Source organism: Lissotriton vulgaris, chromosome 1_1 (genome assembly GCF_964263255.1).
Source record: "Lissotriton vulgaris chromosome 1_1, aLisVul1.2, whole genome shotgun sequence".
Classification (NCBI taxonomy): Eukaryota; Metazoa; Chordata; class Amphibia; order Caudata; family Salamandridae; genus Lissotriton; species Lissotriton vulgaris.
Genome location: NC_141685.1, coordinates 436,439,005 through 436,456,811, shown reverse-complemented (window position 1 = coordinate 436,456,811; position 17,807 = coordinate 436,439,005). Strand labels below are relative to the sequence as shown.

The 17,807-nt window shown below is 53.5% G+C and overlaps 1 protein-coding gene across 2 annotated transcripts in view; it reads left to right on the top strand.

Annotated features, from left to right (window-relative positions):
* LOC147747315 (cytochrome P450 2J2-like) overlaps positions 1-17,807 on the top strand; it is a 423,976-nt gene that overhangs the window by 319,134 nt on the left and 87,035 nt on the right. The window lies entirely within an intron of this gene.

The following is a 17,807-nucleotide window of genomic DNA, read 5'->3' as shown; positions in this document are numbered from 1 at the left end:
CTACAGCAACTCTGCTGACCTGGTTCTCTGGCTCTAGAGCAGGTCTGCTGACCTGGTTCTTAGGCTCTATAGCAGCTCTGCTGACCTGGTTCTCTGGCTCTGAAGCAGCTCTGCTGACCTGGTTCTGTGGCTCTAAAGCAGCTCTGCTGGTTTGGTTTTATGGCTCTAGAACAGCTCTGCTGGCCTGGTTCTCTGGCTCTAAAGCAGCTCTGCTGACCTGGTTCTCTGGCTCTAGAGCAGCTCTGCTGACCTGGTCCCTTGGCTCTAAAGCAGCTCTGCTGACCTGGTTCTCTCCCTCTACAGCAGCTCTGCTGACCTGGTTTCTCTGGCTCTACAGCAGCTCTGCTGATCTGGTTCTATGGCTCTAAAGCAACTCTGCTGACCTGGTTCTCTGGCTCTAGAGCAGCTTTGCTGACCTGGTTCTCTGACTCTAAAGCAGCTCTGCTGGCCTGGTTCTCTCCCTCTAAATCATCTTGCTGACCTGGTTCTCTGCCTCTAGAGCAGCTCTGCTGACCTGGTTCTATGGCTCTAAAGCAGCTCTGCTGACCTGGTTCTCTGGCTGTACAGCAGCTCTGCTGACCTGGGTCTCTGGCTCTACAAAGGCTCTACTGACCTGGCTCTCAGGCTCTAGAGCAGCTCTGCTAACCTGGTTCTCTGGCTCTAAAGCAGCTCTGCTGACCTGGTTCTATGCTCTAAAGCAGCTCTGCTGACCTGGTTCCCTGGCTCTGGAGCAGCTCCGCTGACCTGGTTCTCTCCCTGTAAATCAGCTCTCCTGACCTGGTTCTCTGCCGCTAGAGCAGCTCTCCTGATGTGGTTCTGTGGCTCTAAAGCAGCTCTGCTGACCTGCTTCTCTACCTCTAAACAGCTCTGCTGACCTGGTTCTCTGGCTCTAAAGCAGCTCTGGTGACGTGGTTCTCTCTCCCTCTCAATCAGCTCTGCTGACCTGGTTCTCTAAGTGTAGAGCAACTCTGCTGACCTGGTTCTATGGCTCTAAAGCAGCTCTGCTGACCTGGTTCTCTCCGTTTAAAGAGCGCTGCTGAACTGATTCTCTGGCTGTACAGCAGCTCTGCTGACCTGGTTCCCTGGCTCTGGAGCAGCTCTGCTGACCTGGTTCTCTCCCTGTAAATCAGCTCTCCTGACCTGGTTCTCTGCTGCTAGAGCAGCTCTCCTGATGTGGTTATGTGGCTCTAAAGCAGCTCTGCTGACCTGCTTCTCTACCTCTAAAGAGCTCTGCTGACCTGGTTTCCTCCCTCTAAAGTAGCTCTGCTGACCTGGTTTCTCTGGCCCTACAGCAGCTCTGCTGACCTGGTTCTCGGTCTGTAGAGCAGCTCTGCTGACCTGGGCCTCAGGCTCTAGAGCAGCTCTGCTGACATGCTGCTTAGGCTCTAGAGCAGCTCTGATGACCTGGTTCTCTGGCTTTAAAGCAGCTCTGCTGACCATGTTTCTCTGGCTTTACAACAGCTCTGCTGACCTGGTTCTATGGCTCTAAAGCAGTTCTGCTGACCTGGTTCTCCGGCTCTACATCAGCTCTGCTGACCTGGTTCTCTGGCTCTAAAGCAGATCTGCTGACCTTGTTCTCTGACTCTTGAGCAGCTCTGCTGACCTGGTTCCTAGGCTCTAGAGCAGCTCTGCTGATCTGGTTATCTGGCTCTAACGCATCTCTGCTGACCTGGGTCTATGGCTCTAAAGCAGCTCTGCTGACCTGGTTTTTCTGGCTCTACAGCAACCCTGCTGACCTGGTTCTCTGGCTCTAGAGCAGGTCTGCTGACCTGGTTCTTAGGCTCTATAGCAGCTCTGCTGACCTGGTTCTCTGGCTCTGAAGCAGCTCTACTGACCTGGTTCTGTGGCTCTAAAGCAGCTCTGCTGGTTTGGTTTTATGGCTCTAGAACAGCTCTGCTGGCCTGGTTCTCTGGCTCTAAAGCAGCCCTGCTGACCTGGTTCTCTGGCTCTAGAGCAGCTCTGCTGACCTGGTCCCTTGGCTCTAAAGCAGCTCTGCTGACCTGGTTCTCTACCTCTACAGCAGCTCTGCTGACCTGGTTTCTCTGGCTCTACAGCAGCTCTGCTGACCTAGTTATCTGGCTCTAGAGCAGCTCTGCTGATCTGGTTCTATGGCTCTAAAGCAACTCTGCTGACCTGGTTCTCTGGCTCTATAGCAGCTTTGCTGACCTGGTTCTCTGACTCTAAAGCAGCTCTGCTGGCCTGGTTCTCTCCCTCTAAATCATCTTGCTGACCTGGTTCTCTGCCTCTAGAGCAGCTCTGCTGACCTGGTGCTCTGGCTCTAAAGCAGCTCTTATGACCTAGTTCTCAGGCTGTAGAGCAGCTCTGCTGACCTGGTTCTCTGGCTATACAACAACTCCGCTGACCAGGTTCTCTGGCTCTAAAGCAGCTCTGCTGACCCGGTTCTATGGCTCTAAAGCAGTTCTGCTGACCAGGTTCTCTGGCTCTAAAGCAGTTCTGCTGACCAGGTTCTCTGGCTCTAGAGCAGCTCTGCTGACCCGGTCCCTTGGCTCTAAAGCAGCTCTGCTGACATGGTTCTCTCCAACAAAAGCAGCTCTGCAGACCTGGTTCTCTGGCTCTAAAGCAGCTCGGCTGACCTGGTTCTCTCCCTTTAAAGAGCTCTGCTGAACTGATTCTCTGGCTCTAAAACATTTCTGCTGACCTGGTTCCCTCCCTCTAAAGCAGCTCTGCTGACCTGGTTCTCTGGCTGTACAGCAGTTCTGCTGACCAGGGTCTCTGGCTCTACAAAGGCTCTACTGACCTGGCTCTCGGGCTCTAGAGCAGCTCTGCTAACCTGGTTCTCTGGCTCTAAAGCAGCTCTGCTGACCTGGTTCTATGCTCTAAAGCAGCTCAGCTGACCTGGTTTCCTGGCTCTGGAGCAGCTCCGCTGACCTGGTTCTCTCCCTGTAAATCAACTCTCCTGACCTGGTTCTCTGCCGCTAGAGCAGCTCTCCTGATGTGGTTCTGTGGCTCTAAAGCAGCTCTGCTGACCTGCTTCTCTACCTCTAAAGCAGCTCTGCTGCCCTGGTTCTCTGGCTCTAAAGCAGCTCTGGTGACGTGGTTCTCTCTCCCTCTAAAGCAGCTCTGCTGACCTGGTTCTCTCCCTTTAAAGAACTCTGCTGAACTGATTCTCTGGCTCTAAAACATTTCTGCTGACCTGGTTCCCTCCCTCTAAAGCAGCTCTGCTGACCTGGTTCTCTAGCTGTACAGCAGCTCTGCTGACCTGGGTCTCTGGCTCTACAAAGGATCTACTGACCTGGCTCTCAGGCTCTAGAGCAGCTCTGCTAACCTGGTTCTCTGGCTCTAAAGCAGCTCTGCTGACCTGGTTCTATGCTCTAAAGCAGCTCTGCTGACCTGGTTCCCTGGCTCTGGAGCAGCTCCGCTGACCTGGTTCTCTCCCTGTAAATCAGCTCTCCTGACCTGGTTCTCTGCCGCTAGAGCAGCTCTCCTGGTGTGGTTCTGTGGCTCTAAAGCAGCTCTGCTGACCTGCTTCTCTACCTCTAAAGAGCTCTGCTGACCTGGTTTCCTCCCTCTAAAGTAGCTCTGCTGACCTGGTTTCTCTGGCCCTACAGCAGCTCTGCTGACCTGGTTCTCGGTCTCTAGAGCAGCTCTGCTGACCTGGGCCTCAGGCTCTAGAGCAGCTCTGCTGACATGCTGCTTTGGCTCTAGAGCAGCTCTGCTGACCTGGTTCTCTGGCTCTGAAGCAGCTCTGCTGACCATGTTTCTCTGGCTTTACAACAGCTCTGCTGACCTGGTTCTATGGCTCTAAAGCAGTTCTGCTGACCTGGTTCTCTGGCTCTACATCAGCTCTGCTGACCTGGTTCTCTGGCTCTAAAGCAGATCTGCTGACCTTGTTCTCTGACTCTTGAGCAGCTCTGCTGACCTGGTTCCTAGGCTCTAGAGCAGCTCTGCTGATCTGGTTATCTGGCTCTAACGCATCTCTGCTGACCTGGGTCTATGGCTCTAAAGCAGCTCTGCTGACCTGGTTTTTCTGGCTCTACAGCAACTCTGCTGACCTGGTTCTCTGGCTCTAGAGCAGGTCTGCTGACCTGGTTCTTAGGCTCTATAGCAGCTCTGCTGACCTGGTTCTCTGGCTCTGAAGCAGCTCTGCTGACCTGGTTCTGTGGCTCTAAAGCAGCTCTGCTGGTTTGGTTTTATGGCTCTAGAACAGCTCTGCTGGCCTGGTTCTCTGGCTCTAAAGCAGCTCTGCTGACCTGGTTCTCTGGCTCTAGAGCAGCTCTGCTGACCTGGTCCCTTGGCTCTAAAGCAGCTCTGCTGACCTGGTTCTCTCCCTCTACAGCAGCTCTGCTGACCTGGTTTCTCTGGCTCTACAGCAGCTCTGCTGACCTTGTTCTCTGGCTCTAGAGCAGCTCTGCTGATCTGGTTCTATGGCTCTAAAGCAACTCTGCTGACCTGGTTCTCTGGCTCTAGAGCAGCTTTGCTGACCTGGTTCTCTGACTCTAAAGCAGCTCTGCTGACCTGGTTCTCTCCCTCTAAATCATCTTGCTGACCTGGTTCTCTGCCTCTAGAGCAGCTCTGCTGACCTGGTTCTATGGCTCTAAAGCAGCTCTGCTGACCTGGTTCTCTGGCTGTACAGCAGCTCTGCTGACCTGGGTCTCTGGCTCTACAAAGGCTCTACTGACCTGGCTCTCAGGCTCTAGAGCAGCTCTGCTAACCTGGTTCTCTGGCTCTAAAGCAGCTCTGCTGACCTGGTTCTATGCTCTAAAGCAGCTCTGCTGACCTGGTTCCCTGGCTCTGGAGCAGCTCCGCTGACCTGGTTCTCTCCCTGTAAATCAGCTCTCCTGACCTGGTTCTCTGCCGCTAGAGCAGCTCTCCTGATGTGGTTCTGTGGCTCTAAAGCAACTCTGCTGACCTGCTTCTCTACCTCTAAACAGCTCTGCTGACCTGGTTCTCTGGCTCTAAAGCAGATCTGGTGACGTGGTTCTCTCTCCCTCTCAATCAGCTCTGCTGACCTGGTTCACTAAGTGTAGAGCAACTCTGCTGACCTGGTTCTATGGCTCTAAAGCAGCTCTGCTGACCTGGTTCTCTCCCTTTAAAGAGCTCTGCTGAACTGATTCTCTGGCTGTACAGCAGCTCTGCTGACCTGGTTCCCTGGCTCTGGAGCAGCTCCGCTGACCTGGTTCTCTCCCTGTAAATCAGCTCTCCTGACCTGGTTCTCTGCTGCTAGAGCAGCTCTCCTGATGTGGTTATGTGGCTCTAAAGCAGCTCTGCTGACCTGCTTCTCTACCTCTAAAGAGCTCTGCTGACCTGGTTTCCTCCCTCTAAAGTAGCTCTGCTGACCTGGTTTCTCTGGCCCTACAGCAGCTCTGCTGACCTGGTTCTCGGTCTGTAGAGCAGCTCTGCTGACCTGGGCCTCAGGCTCTAGAGCAGCTCTGCTGACATGCTGATTAGGCTCTAGAGCAGCTCTGATGACCTGGTTCTCTGGCTCTAAAGCAGCTCTGCTGACCATGTTTCTCTGGCTTTACAACAGCTCTGCTGACCTGGTTCTATGGCTCTAAAGCAGTTCTGCTGACCTGGTTCTCCGGCTCTACATCAGCTCTGCTGACCTGGTTCTCTGGCTCTAAAGCAGATCTGCTGACCTTGTTCTCTGACTCTTGAGCAGCTCTGCTGACCTGGTTCCTAGGCTCTAGAGCAGCTCTGCTGATCTGGTTATCTGGCTCTACAGCAACCCTGCTGACCTGCTTCTCTGGCTCTAGAGCAGGTCTGCTGACCTGGTTCTTAGGCTCTATAGCAGCTCTGCTGACCTGGGTCTATGGCTCTAAAGCAGCTCTGCTGACCTGGTTTTTCTGGCTCTACAGCAACCCTGCTGACCTGCTTCTCTGGCTCTAGAGCAGGTCTGCTGACCTGGTTCTTAGGCTCTATAGCAGCTCTGCTGACCTGGTTCTCTGGCTCTGAAGCAGCTCTGCTGACCTGGTTCTGTGGCTCTAAATCAGCTCTGCTGGTTTGGTTTTATGGCTCTAGAGCAGCTCTGCTGGCCTGGTTCTCTGGCTCTAAAGCAGCTCTGCTGACCTGGTTCTCTGGCTCTAGAGCAGCTCTGCTGACCTGGTCCCTTGGCTCTAAAGCAGCTCTGCTGACCTGGTTCTCTCCCTCTACAGCAGCTCTGCTGACCTGGTTTCTCTGGCTCTACAGCAGCTCTGCTGACCTTGTTCTCTGGCTCTAGAGCAGCTCTGCTGATCTGGTTCTATGGCTCTAAAGCAACTCTGCTGACCTGGTTCTCTGGCTCTACAGCAGCTTTGCTGACCTGGTTCTCTGACTCTAAAACAGCTCTGCTGGCCTGGTTCTCTCCCTCTAAATCATCTTGCTGACCTGGTTCTCTGCCTCTAGAGCAGCTCTGCTGACCTAGTTCTATGGCTCTAAAGCAGCTCTGCTGACCTGGTTCTCTCCCTCTAAAGAGCTCTGCTGACCTGGTTCTCTGGCTCTAAAGCAGTTCTGCTGACCTGGTTCCCTCCCTCTAAAGCAGCTCTGCTGACCTGGTTCTCGGTCTTTAGAGCAGCTCTGCTGACCTGGTTCTCTTCCTCTCAATCAGCTCTGCTGACCTGGTTCTCTAAGTCTAGAGCAACTCTGCTGACCTGGTTCTATGGCTCTAAAGCAGCTCTGGTGACCTGGTTCTCTCCCTTTAAAGAGCTCTGCTGAACTGGTTCTCTGGCTCTAAAAGATTTCTGCTGACCTGGTTCCCTCCCCCTAAAGCAGCTCTGCTGACCTGGTTCTCTGGCTGTACAGCAGCTCTGCTGACCTGGGTCTCTGGCTCTACAAAGGCTCTACTGACCTGGCTCTCAGGCTCTAGAGCAGCTCTGCTAACCTGGTTCTCTGGCTCTAAAGCAGCCCTGCTGACCTGGTTCTATGCTCTAAAGCAGCTCTGCTGACCTGGTTCCCTGGCTCTGGAGCAGCTCCGCTGACCTGGTTCTCTCCCTGTAAATTAGCTCTCCTGACCTGGTTCTCTGCCGCTAGAGCAGCTCTCCTGATGTGGTTCTGTGGCTCTAAAGCAGATCTGCTGACCTGCTTCTCTACCTCTAAAGAGCTCTGCTGACCTGGTTTCCTCCCTCTAAAGCAGCTCTGCTGACCTGGTTTCTCTGGCCCTACAGCAGCTCTGCTGACCTGGTTCTCGGTCTCTAGAGCAGCTCTGCTGACCTGGGCCTCAGGCTCTAGAGCAGCTCTGCTGACATGCTGCTTAGGCTCTAGAGCAGCTCTGCTGACCTGGTTCTCTCCCTCTACAGCAGCTCTGCTGACCTGTTTTCTCTGGCTCTACAGCAGCTCTGCTGACCTTGTTCTCTGGCTCTAGAGCAGCTCTGCTGATCTGGTTCTATGGCTCTAAAGCAACTCTGCTGACCTGGTTCTCTGGCTCTAGAGCAGCTTTGCTGACCTGGTTCTCTGACTCTAAAACAGCTCTGCTGGCCTGGTTCTCTCCCTCTAAATCATCTTGCTGACCTGGTTCTCTGCCTCTAGAGCAGCTCTGCTGACCTGGTTCTATGGCTCTAAAGCAGCTCTGCTGACCTGGTTCTCTCCCTTTAAAGAGCTCTGCTGAACTGGTTCTCTGGCTCTAAAAGATTTCTGCTGACCTGGTTCCCTCCCCCTAAAGCAGCTCTGCTGACGTGGTTCTTTGGCTGTACAGCAGCTCTGCTGACCTGGGTTTCTGGCTCTACAAAGGCTCTACTGACCTGGCTCTCAGGCTCTAGAGCAGCTCTGCTAACCTGGTTCTCTGGCTCTAAAGCAGCTCTGCTGACCTGGTTCTGTGCTCTAAAGCAGCTCTGCTGACCTGGTTCCCTGGCTCTGGAGCAGCTCCGCTGACCTGGTTCTCTCCCTGTAAATCAGCTCTCCTGACCTGCTTCTCTGCCGCTAGAGCAGCTCTCCTGATGTGGTTCTGTGGCTCTAAAGCAGCTCTGCTGACCTGCTTCTCTACCTCTAAACAGCTCTGCTGACCTGGTTCTCTGGCTCTAAAGCAGATCTGGTGACGTGGTTCTCTCTCCCTCTCAATCAGCTCTGCTGACCTGGTTCTCTAAGTGTAGAGCAACTCTGCTGACCTGGTTCTATGGCTCTAAAGCAGCTCTGCTGACCTGGTTCTCTCCCTTTAAAGAGCTCTGCTGACCTGGTTCTCTGGCTGTACAGCAGCTCTGCTGACCTGGTTCCCTGGCTCTGGAGCAGCTCCGCTGACCTGGTTCTCTCCCTGTAAATCAGCTCTCCTGACCTGGTTCTCTGCTGCTAGAGCAGCTCTCCTGATGTGGTTCTGTGGCTCTAAAGCAGCTCTGCTGACCTGCTTCTCTACCTCTAAAGAGCTCTGCTGACCTGGTTTCCTCCCTCTAAAGTAGCTCTGCTGACCTGGTTTCTCTGGCCCTACAGCAGCTCTGCTGACCTGGTTCTCGGTCTCTAGAGCAGCTCTGCTGACCTGGGCCTCAGGCTCTAGAGCAGCTCTGCTGACATGCTGCTTAGGCTCTAGAGCAGCTCTGCTGACCTGGTTCTCTGGCTCTAAAGCAGCTCTGCTGACCATGTTTCTCTGGCTTTACAACAGCTCTGCTGACCTGGTTCTATGGCTCTAAAGCAGTTCTGCTGACCTGGTTCTCCGGCTCTACATCAGCTCTGCTGACCTGGTTCTCTGGCTCTAAAGCAGATCTGCTGACCTTGTTCTCTGACTCTTGAGCAGCTCTGCTGACCTGGTTCCTAGGCTCTAGAGCAGCTCTGCTGATCTTGTTATCTGGCTCTAACGCATCTCTGCTGACCTGGGTCTATGGCTCTAATGCAGCTCTGCTGACCTGGTTTTTCTGGCTCTACAGCAACCCTGCTGACCTGCTTCTCTGGCTCTAGAGCAGGTCTGCTGACCTGGTTCTTAGGCTCTATAGCAGCTCTGCTGACCTGGTTCTCTGGCTCTGAAGCAGCTCTGCTGACCTGGTTCTGTGGCTCTAAATCAGCTCTGCTGGTTTGGTTTTATGGCTCTAGAGCAGCTCTGCTGGCCTGGTTCTCTGGCTCTAAAGCAGCTCTGCTGACCTGGTTCTCTGGCTCTAGAGCAGCTCTGCTGACCTGGTCCCTTGGCTCTAAAGCAGCTCTCCTGACCTGGTTCTCTCCCTCTACAGCAGCTCTGCTGACCTGGTTTCTCTGGCTCTACAGCAGCTCTGCTGACCTTGTTCTCTGGCTCTAGAGCAGCTCTGCTGATCTGGTTCTATGGCTCTAAAGCAACTCTGCTGACCTGGTTCTCTGGCTCTAGAGCAGCTTTGCTGACCTGCTTCTCTGACTCTAAAACAGCTCTGCTGGCCTGGTTCTCTCCCTCTAAATCATCTTGCTGACCTGGTTCTCTGCCTCTAGAGCAGCTCTGCTGACCTGGTTCTATGGCTCTAAAGCAGCTCTGCTGTCCTGGTTCTCTCCCTCTAAAGAGCTCTGCTGACCTGGTTCTCTGGCTCTAAAGCAGTTCTGCTGACCTGGTTCCCTCCCTCTAAAGCAGCTCTGCTGACCTGGTTCTCGGTCTTTAGAGCAGCTCTGCTGACCTGGTTCTCTTCCTCTCAATCAGCTCTGCTGACCTGGTTCTCTAAGTCTAGAGCAACTCTGCTGACCTGGTTCTATGGCTCTAAAGCAGCTCTGCTGACCTGGTTCTCTCCCTTTAAGGAGCTCTGCTGAACTGGTTCTCTGGCTCTAAAAGATTTCTGCTGACCTGGTTCCCTCCCCCTAAAGCAGCTCTGCTGACCTGGTTCTCTGGCTGTACAGCAGCTCTGCTGACCTGGGTCTCTGGCTCTACAAAGGCTCTACTGACCTGGCTCTCAGGCTCTAGAGCAGCTCTGCTAACCTGGTTCTCTGGCTCTAAAGCAGCCCTGCTGACCTGGTTCTATGCTCTAAAGCAGCTCTGCTGACCTGGTTCCCTGGCTCTGGAGCAGCTCCGCTGACCTGGTTCTCTCCCTGTAAATTGGCTCTCCTGACCTGGTTCTCTGCCGCTAGAGCAGCTCTCCTGATGTGGTTCTGTGGCTCTAAAGCAGCTCTGCTGACCTGCTTCTCTACCTCTAAAGAGCTCTGCTGACCTGGTTTCCTCCCTCTAAAGCAGCTCTGCTGACCTGGTTTCTCTGGCCCTACAGCAGCTCTGCTGACCTGGTTCTCGGTCTCTAGAGCAGCTCTGCTGACCTGGGCCTCAGGCTCTAGAGCAGCTCTGCTGACATGCTGCTTAGGCTCTAGAGCAGCTCTGCTGACCTGGTTCTCTCCCTCTACAGCAGCTCTGCTGACCTGGTTTCTCTGGCTCTACAGCAGCTCTGCTGACCTTGTTCTCTGGCTCTAGAGCAGCTCTGCTGATCTGGTTCTATGGCTCTAAAGCAACTCTGCTGACCTGGTTCTCTGGCTCTAGAGCAGCTTTGCTGACCTGGTTCTCTGACTCTAAAACAGCTCTGTTGGCCTGGTTCTCTCCCTCTAAATCATCTTGCTGACCTGGTTCTCTGCCTCTAGAGCAGCTCTGCTGACCTGGTTCTATGGCTCTAAAGCAGCTCTGCTGACCTGGTTCTCTCCCTCTAAAGAGTTCTGCTGACCTGGTTCTCTGGCTCTAAAGCAGTTCTGCTGACCTGGTTCCCACCCTCTAAAGCAGCTCTGCTGACCGGGTTCTCGGTCTTTAGAGCAGCTCTGCTGACCTGGTTCTCTTCCTCTCAATCAGCTCTGCTGACCTGGTTCTCTAAGTCTAGAGCAACTCTGCTGACCTGGTTTTATGGCTCTAAAGCAGCTCTGCTGACCTGGTTCTCTCCCTTTAAAGAGCTCTGCTGAACTGGTTCTCTGGCTCTAAAAGATTTCTGCTGACCTGGTTCCCTCCCCCTAAAGCAGCTCTGCTGACCTGGTTCTCTGGCTGTACAGCAGCTCTGCTGACCTGGGTCTCTGGCTCTACAAAGGCTCTACTGACCTGGCTCTCGGGCTCTAGAGCAGCTCCGCTGACCTGGTTCTCTCCCTGTAAATTAGCTCTCCTGACCTGGTTCTCTGCCGCTAGAGCAGCTCTCCTGATGTGGTTCTGTGGCTCTAAAGCAGCTCTGCTGACCTGCTTCTCTACCTCTAAAGAGCTCTGCTGACCTGGTTTCCTCCCTCTAAAGCAGCTCTGCTGACCTGGTTTCTCTGGCCCTACAGCAGCTCTGCTGACCTGGTTCTCGGTCTCTAGAGCAGCTCTGCTGACCTGGGCCTCAGGCTCTAGAGCAGCTCTGCTGACATGCTGCTTAGGCTCTAGAGCAGCTCTGCTGACCTGGTTCTCTGGCTCTAAAGCAGCTCTGCTGACCTGGTTCTATGGCTCTAAAGCAGTTCTGCTGACCTGGTTCTCTGGCTCTACATCAGCTCTGCTGACCTGGTTCTCTGGCTCTAAAGCAGATCTGCTGACCTTGTTCTCTGACTCTTGAGCAGCTCTGCTGACCTGGTTCTATGGCTCTAAAGCAACTCTGCTGACCTGGTTCTCTGGCTCTAGAGCAGCTTTGCTGACCTGGTTCTCTGACTCTAAAACAGCTCTGTTGGCCTGGTTCTCTCCCTCTAAATCATCTTGCTGACCTGGTTCTCTGCCTCTAGAGCAGCTCTGCTGACCTGGTTCTATGGCTCTAAAGCAGCTCTGCTGACCTGGTTCTCTCCCTCTAAAGAGTTCTGCTGACCTGGTTCTCTGGCTCTAAAGCAGTTCTGCTGACCTGGTTCCCACCCTCTAAAGCAGCTCTGCTGACCGGGTTCTCGGTCTTTAGAGCAGCTCTGCTGACCTGGTTCTCTTCCTCTCAATCAGCTCTGCTGACCTGGTTCTCTAAGTCTAGAGCAACTCTGCTGACCTGGTTTTATGGCTCTAAAGCAGCTCTGCTGACCTGGTTCTCTCCCTTTAAAGAGCTCTGCTGAACTGGTTCTCTGGCTCTAAAAGATTTCTGCTGACCTGGTTCCCTCCCCCTAAAGCAGCTCTGCTGACCTGGTTCTCTGGCTGTACAGCAGCTCTGCTGACCTGGGTCTCTGGCTCTACAAAGGCTCTACTGACCTGGCTCTCGGGCTCTAGAGCAGCTCCGCTGACCTGGTTCTCTCCCTGTAAATTAGCTCTCCTGACCTGGTTCTCTGCCGCTAGAGCAGCTCTCCTGATGTGGTTCTGTGGCTCTAAAGCAGCTCTGCTGACCTGCTTCTCTACCTCTAAAGAGCTCTGCTGACCTGGTTTCCTCCCTCTAAAGCAGCTCTGCTGACCTGGTTTCTCTGGCCCTACAGCAGCTCTGCTGACCTGGTTCTCGGTCTCTAGAGCAGCTCTGCTGACCTGGGCCTCAGGCTCTAGAGCAGCTCTGCTGACATGCTGCTTAGGCTCTAGAGCAGCTCTGCTGACCTGGTTCTCTGGCTCTAAAGCAGCTCTGCTGACCTGGTTCTATGGCTCTAAAGCAGTTCTGCTGACCTGGTTCTCTGGCTCTACATCAGCTCTGCTGACCTGGTTCTCTGGCTCTAAAGCAGATCTGCTGACCTTGTTCTCTGACTCTTGAGCAGCTCTGCTGACCTGGTTCCTAGGCTCTAGAGCAGCTCTGCTGATCTGGTTATCTGGCTCTAACGCATCTCTGCTGACCTGGGTGTATGGCTCTAAAGCAGCTCTGCTGACTTGGTTTTCTGGCTCTAAAGCAGCTCTGCTGGCCTGGTTTTTCTGGCTCTACAGCAACCCTGCTGACCTGGTTCTCTGGCTCTAAAGCAGCTCTGCTGACCCGGTTCCATGGCTCTTAAGCACTTCTGCTGACCTGGTTCTCTGGCTCTAGAGCAGTTCTGCTGACCTGGTCCCTGGCTCTAAAGCAGCTCTGCTGACCTGGTTCTCTCACTCTAAACCAGCTCCACTGACCTGGTTTCTCTGGCTCTACAGCAGCTCTGCTGACCTGGTTCTCTGGCTCCAGAGCAGCCCTGCTGACCTGGTTCTTAGGCTTTAGAGCAGCTCTCCTGACCTGGTGCTCTGGCTCTAAAGCAGCTCTCCTGACCTGGTTCTATGGCTCTAAAGCAGCTCTGCTGACCTGATTCTCTGGCCCTAGAGCAGCTCTGCTAACCTGGTTCTCTGGCTGTAAGGTAGCTCTGCTGACCTGGTTCTCTCCCTCTCAATCAGCTCTGCTGACCTGGTTCTCTACCTCTAGAGCAGCTCTGCTGACCTGGTTCTATGGCTCTAAAGCAGCTCTGCTGACCTGGTTCTCTCCCTCTAAAGAGCTCTGCTGACCTGGTTCTCTGGCTCTAAAAAAGTTCTGCTGACCTGGTTCCCTCCCTCTATAGCAGCTCTGCTGACCGGGTTCTCTGGCTGTACAGCAGCTCTGCTGACCTGGAATTCTCTGCCTCTATAACGGCTCTACTGACCTGGTTCTCTGGCTCTAAAGCAGCTCTGCTGACCTGGTTCTCTGGCTCTAGAGCAGGTCTGCTGACCTGGTTCTTAGGCTCTATAGCAGCTCTGCTGACCTGGTTCTCTGGCTCTGAAGCAGCTCTGCTGACCTGGCTCTGTGGCTCTAAAGCAGCTCTACTGGTTTGGTTTTATGGCTCTAGAGCAGCTCTGCTGGCCTGGTTCTCTGGCTCTAAAGCAGCTCTGCTGACCTGGTTCTCTGGCTCTAGAGCAGCTCTGCTGACCTAGTTCTCTGGCTCTAAAGCAGCTCTGCTGACCTGGTTTTATGGCTCTAGAGCAGCTCTGCTGGCCTGGTTCTCTGGCTCTAAAGCTGCTCTGCTGACCTGGTTCTCTGGCTCTAGAGCAGCTCTGCTGACCTGATTCTCTGGCTCTAAAGCAGCTCTGCTGACCTGGTTCTCTCCCTCTACAGCAGCTCTGCTGACCTGGTTTCTCTGGCTCTACAGCAGCTCTGCTGACCTTGTTCTCTGGCTCTAGAGCAGCTCTGCTGATCTGGTTCTATGGCTCTAAAGCAACTCTGCTGACCTGGTTCTCTGGCTCTAGAGCAGCTTTGCTGACCTGGTTCTCTGACTCTAAAGCAGCTCTGCTGGCCTGGTTCTCTCCCTCTAAATCATCTTGCTGACCTGGTTCTCTGCCTCTAGAGCAGCTCTGCTGACTTGGTTCTATGGCTCTAAAGCAGCTCTGCTGACCTGGTTCTCTCTCTCTAAAGAGCTCTGCTGACCTGGTTCTCTGGCTCTAAAGCAGTTCTGCTGACCTGGTTCCCTCCCTCTAAAGCAGCTCTGCTGACCTGGTTCTCGGTCTTTAGAGCAGCTCTGCTGACCTAGGCCTCAGGCTCTGGAGCAGCTCTGCTGACCTGCTTCTTAGGCTCTAGAGCAGTTCTGCTGACCTAGTTCTCTGGCTCTAAAGCAGCTCTGCTGACCTGGTACTCTGGCTCTACAGCAGCTCTGCTGACCTTGGTCTCTGGCTCTACAACTGCTCTGCTGACCTGGTTCTCTGGCTCTAAAGCAGCTCTGCTGACCTGGTTCTATGGCTCTAAAGCAGCTCTGCTGACCTGAATCTCTGGCCCTAGAGCAGCTCTGCTAACCTGGTTATCTGGCTCTAAAGCAGCTCTGCTGACCTGGTTATCTCCCCCTCAATCAGCTCCGCTGACCTGGTTCTCTACCTCTAGAGCAGCTCTGCTGACCTGGTTATATGGCTCTAAAGTAGCTCTGCTGACCTGGTTCTCTTCCTCTAAAGAGCTCTGCTGACCTGGTTCTCTGGCTCTAAAGCAGTTCTACTGACCTGGTTCCCTCCCTCTATAGCAGCTCTGCTGACCCGGTTCTCTGGCTGTACAGCAGCTCTGCTGACCTGGGATTCTCTGCCTCTATAACGGCTCAACTGACCTGGTTCTCTGGCTCTAAAGCAAATCTGCTGACCTGATTCTCTGGCTCTAGAGCGGGTCTGCTGACCTCGTTCTTAGGCTCTAGAGCAGCTCTGCTGACCTCGTTCTCTGGCTCTGAAGCAGCTCTGCTGGCCTGGTTCTATGGCTCTAAAGCAGCTCTGCTGGCTTGGTTTTCTGGCTCTAGAGCAGCTCTGCTGGCCTGGTTCTCTGTCTCTAAAGCAGCTCTGATGACCTGGTTCTGCAGCTCTAGAGAAGCTCTGCTGACCTGGTCCCTTGGCTCTAAAGCAGCTCTGCTGACCTGGTTCTCTCCCTCTACAGCAGCTCTTCTAACCTGGTTTCTCTGGCTCTACAGCAGCTCTGCTGACCTTGTTCTCTGGCTCTAGAGCAGCTCTGCTGACCTGATGCTCTGGCTCTAAAGCCGCTCTGCTGACCTGGTTCTCTCCCTCTAAATCAGCTCTGCTGACCTAGTTCTCTGCCTCTCGAGCAGCTCTGCTGACCTGGTTCTATGGCTCTAAGGCAGCTCTGCTGACCTGGTTCTCTCCCTCTAAAGAGCTCTGCTGACCTGGTTCTCTGGCTCTAAAGCAGTTCTGCTGACCTGGTTCCCTCCCTCTAAAGCAGCTCTGCTGACCTGGTTCTCGGTCTCTAGAGCAGCTCTGCTGACCTGGGCCTCAGGCTCTGGAGCAGCTCTGCTGACCTGCTTCTTAGGCTCTACAGCAGCTCTGCTGACCTGGTTCTCTGGCTCTAAAGCAGCTCTTCTGACCATGTTTCTCTAGATTTACAACAGCTCTGCCAACCTGGTTCTATAGCTCTAAAGCAGTTTTGCTGACCTGGTTCTCTGGCTCTACAGAAGCTCTGCTGACCTGGGTCTCTGGCTCTACAACTGCTCTGCTGACCTGGTTCTCTGGCTCTAAAGCAGCTCTGCTGACCTGGTTCTCTGGCTCTAAAGCAGCTCTGCTGACCTGGTTCTCTGGCTCTAAATCAGCTCTGCTGGCCTGGTTCTTTGTCTCTAAATCAGCTCTGCTGACCTGGTTCTCTCCCTCTAAAGCAGCTCTGCTGACCTGGTTTCTCTGGCTCTGCAGCAGCTCTGCTGACCTAGTTCTTAGGCTCTAGAGCAGCTCTGCTGACCTGGTCCTCTGGCTATACAATAGCTCTGCTGACCTGGTTCTCTAGCTCTAAAGCAGCTCTGCTGCCCCGGTTCTATGGCTCTAAAGCAGTTATGATGACCTGGTTCTCTGGCTCTAGAGCAGCTCTGCTGACCTGGTCCATTGGCTCTACAGCAGCTCTACTGACCTGGTTCTCTCCCTCTAAAGCAACTCTGCTGACCAGGTTCTCTCGCTCTAAAGCAGCTCTACTGACCTGGTTTCTCTGGCTCTACAGCAGCTCTGCTGAACTGGTTCTCTGGCTCTAGAGCAGCTCTGCTAACCTGGTTCTTAGGCTAAGGAGCAGCTCTGCTGACCTGGTTCGCTGGCTCTAAAGCACCTTTGCTGACCTGGTGCAATGGCTCTAAAGCAGCTCTGCTGACCTGGTTCTCTGGCTCTAAAGCAGCTCTGCTGACCTGGTTCTCTCCCTCTACATCAGCTCTACTGACCTGGTTCTCTGCCTCTAGAGCAGCTCTGCTGACCTGGTTCTATTGCTCTAAAGGAGCTCTGCTGACCTGGTTCTCTCCCTCTAAAGAGCTCTGCTGACCAGGTTCTCTGGCTCTAAAGTAGTTCTACTGACCCGATTCCCTCCCTCTAAAGCAGCCCTGCTGACCTGGTTTCTCTGGCTCTACAGCAGCTCTTCTGATCTGGTTCTCGGCCTCTAGAGCAGTTCTGCTGACCTGGGCCTCTGGCTCTAGAGCAGCTCTGCTGACCTGGGTCTCTGGTTCTAAAGCAGCTCTGCTGACCTGCTTCTTAGGCTCTAGAGAATCTCTGCTAACCTGGTTCTCTGGCTCTAAATCAGCTCTGCTGAACATGTTTCTCTGGCTTTACAACAGCTCTGCTGACTTGGTTCTCTGCCTCTAGAGCAACTCTGCTGACCGGGTGCTATGGCTCTAAATCAGCTCTGCCGACCTGGTTCTCTCACTCTAAAGAGCTCTGCTGACCTTATTTTCTGGCTCTAAAGCAGTTCTGCTGACCTGGTTCCCTCCCTCTAAAGAGCTCTGCTGACCTGATTTTCTGGCTCTACAGCAGCTCTGCTGACCTGGTTCTCGGCCTCTAGAGCAGCTCTGCTGACCTGGGCCTCTGGCTCTAGAGCAGCTCTGCTGACCTGCATCTTAGGCTCTAGAGTTTCTCTGCTGACCTGGTTCTCTGGCTCTAAAGCAGTTCTACTGACCATGTTTCTCTGGCTTTACAACAGCTCTGATGACTTGGTTCTATGGCTCTAAAGCAGTTCTGCTGACCTGGTTCTCTGGCTCTACAGCAACTCTGCTGACCTGTGTCTCTGGCTCTACAACGACTCTGCTGACCTGGTACTCTGGCTCCAAAGCAGCTCTGCTGACCTGTTCAATGGCTCTAAAGCAGCTCTGTCCACTCCTACAATCATCCTGACAGAAGCATGTCCTTATCTAATCACTCTGCTGAAACATATGTGCTCATAAACGTATCCTGCTGTCAACTACTAGCACGCTAGGAACCCAGTCACTGTCTATGCACTTGCAGAATGACTCAGGCATTGAGACAAGCAGTGGTACAGTCAAATGTGCACAATATATGCGGTCCCTTAACCCCTTGCAGACTACTGAGTCAGTCCTGCAAAAGTCCAGTTAATAGTCATGCTTGTCTGGAATCACACTGTGAGTCTGTGTCCACTCCTACAATCATCCTGACAGAAGTATGTCCTTATCTAATCCCTCTGCTAAAACATAAGTCCTTATAAATGTATCTTTCTGTCAACTACTAGCTCTCTAAACCTATTCACTGTCTATCCACTTGCAGAATGACTCGGGCATTGAGACAAGCAGTGTTACAGTCAAATGTGCACAATGTATGCGGTCCTTTAACCCCTTGCAGACTACTGAGTCAGTCCTGCAAAAGTCCAGGTAATAGTCATGCTTGTCTGGAATCACACTGTGAGTCTGTGTCCACTCCTACAATCATCCTGACAGAAGCATGTCCTTGTCTAATCACTCTG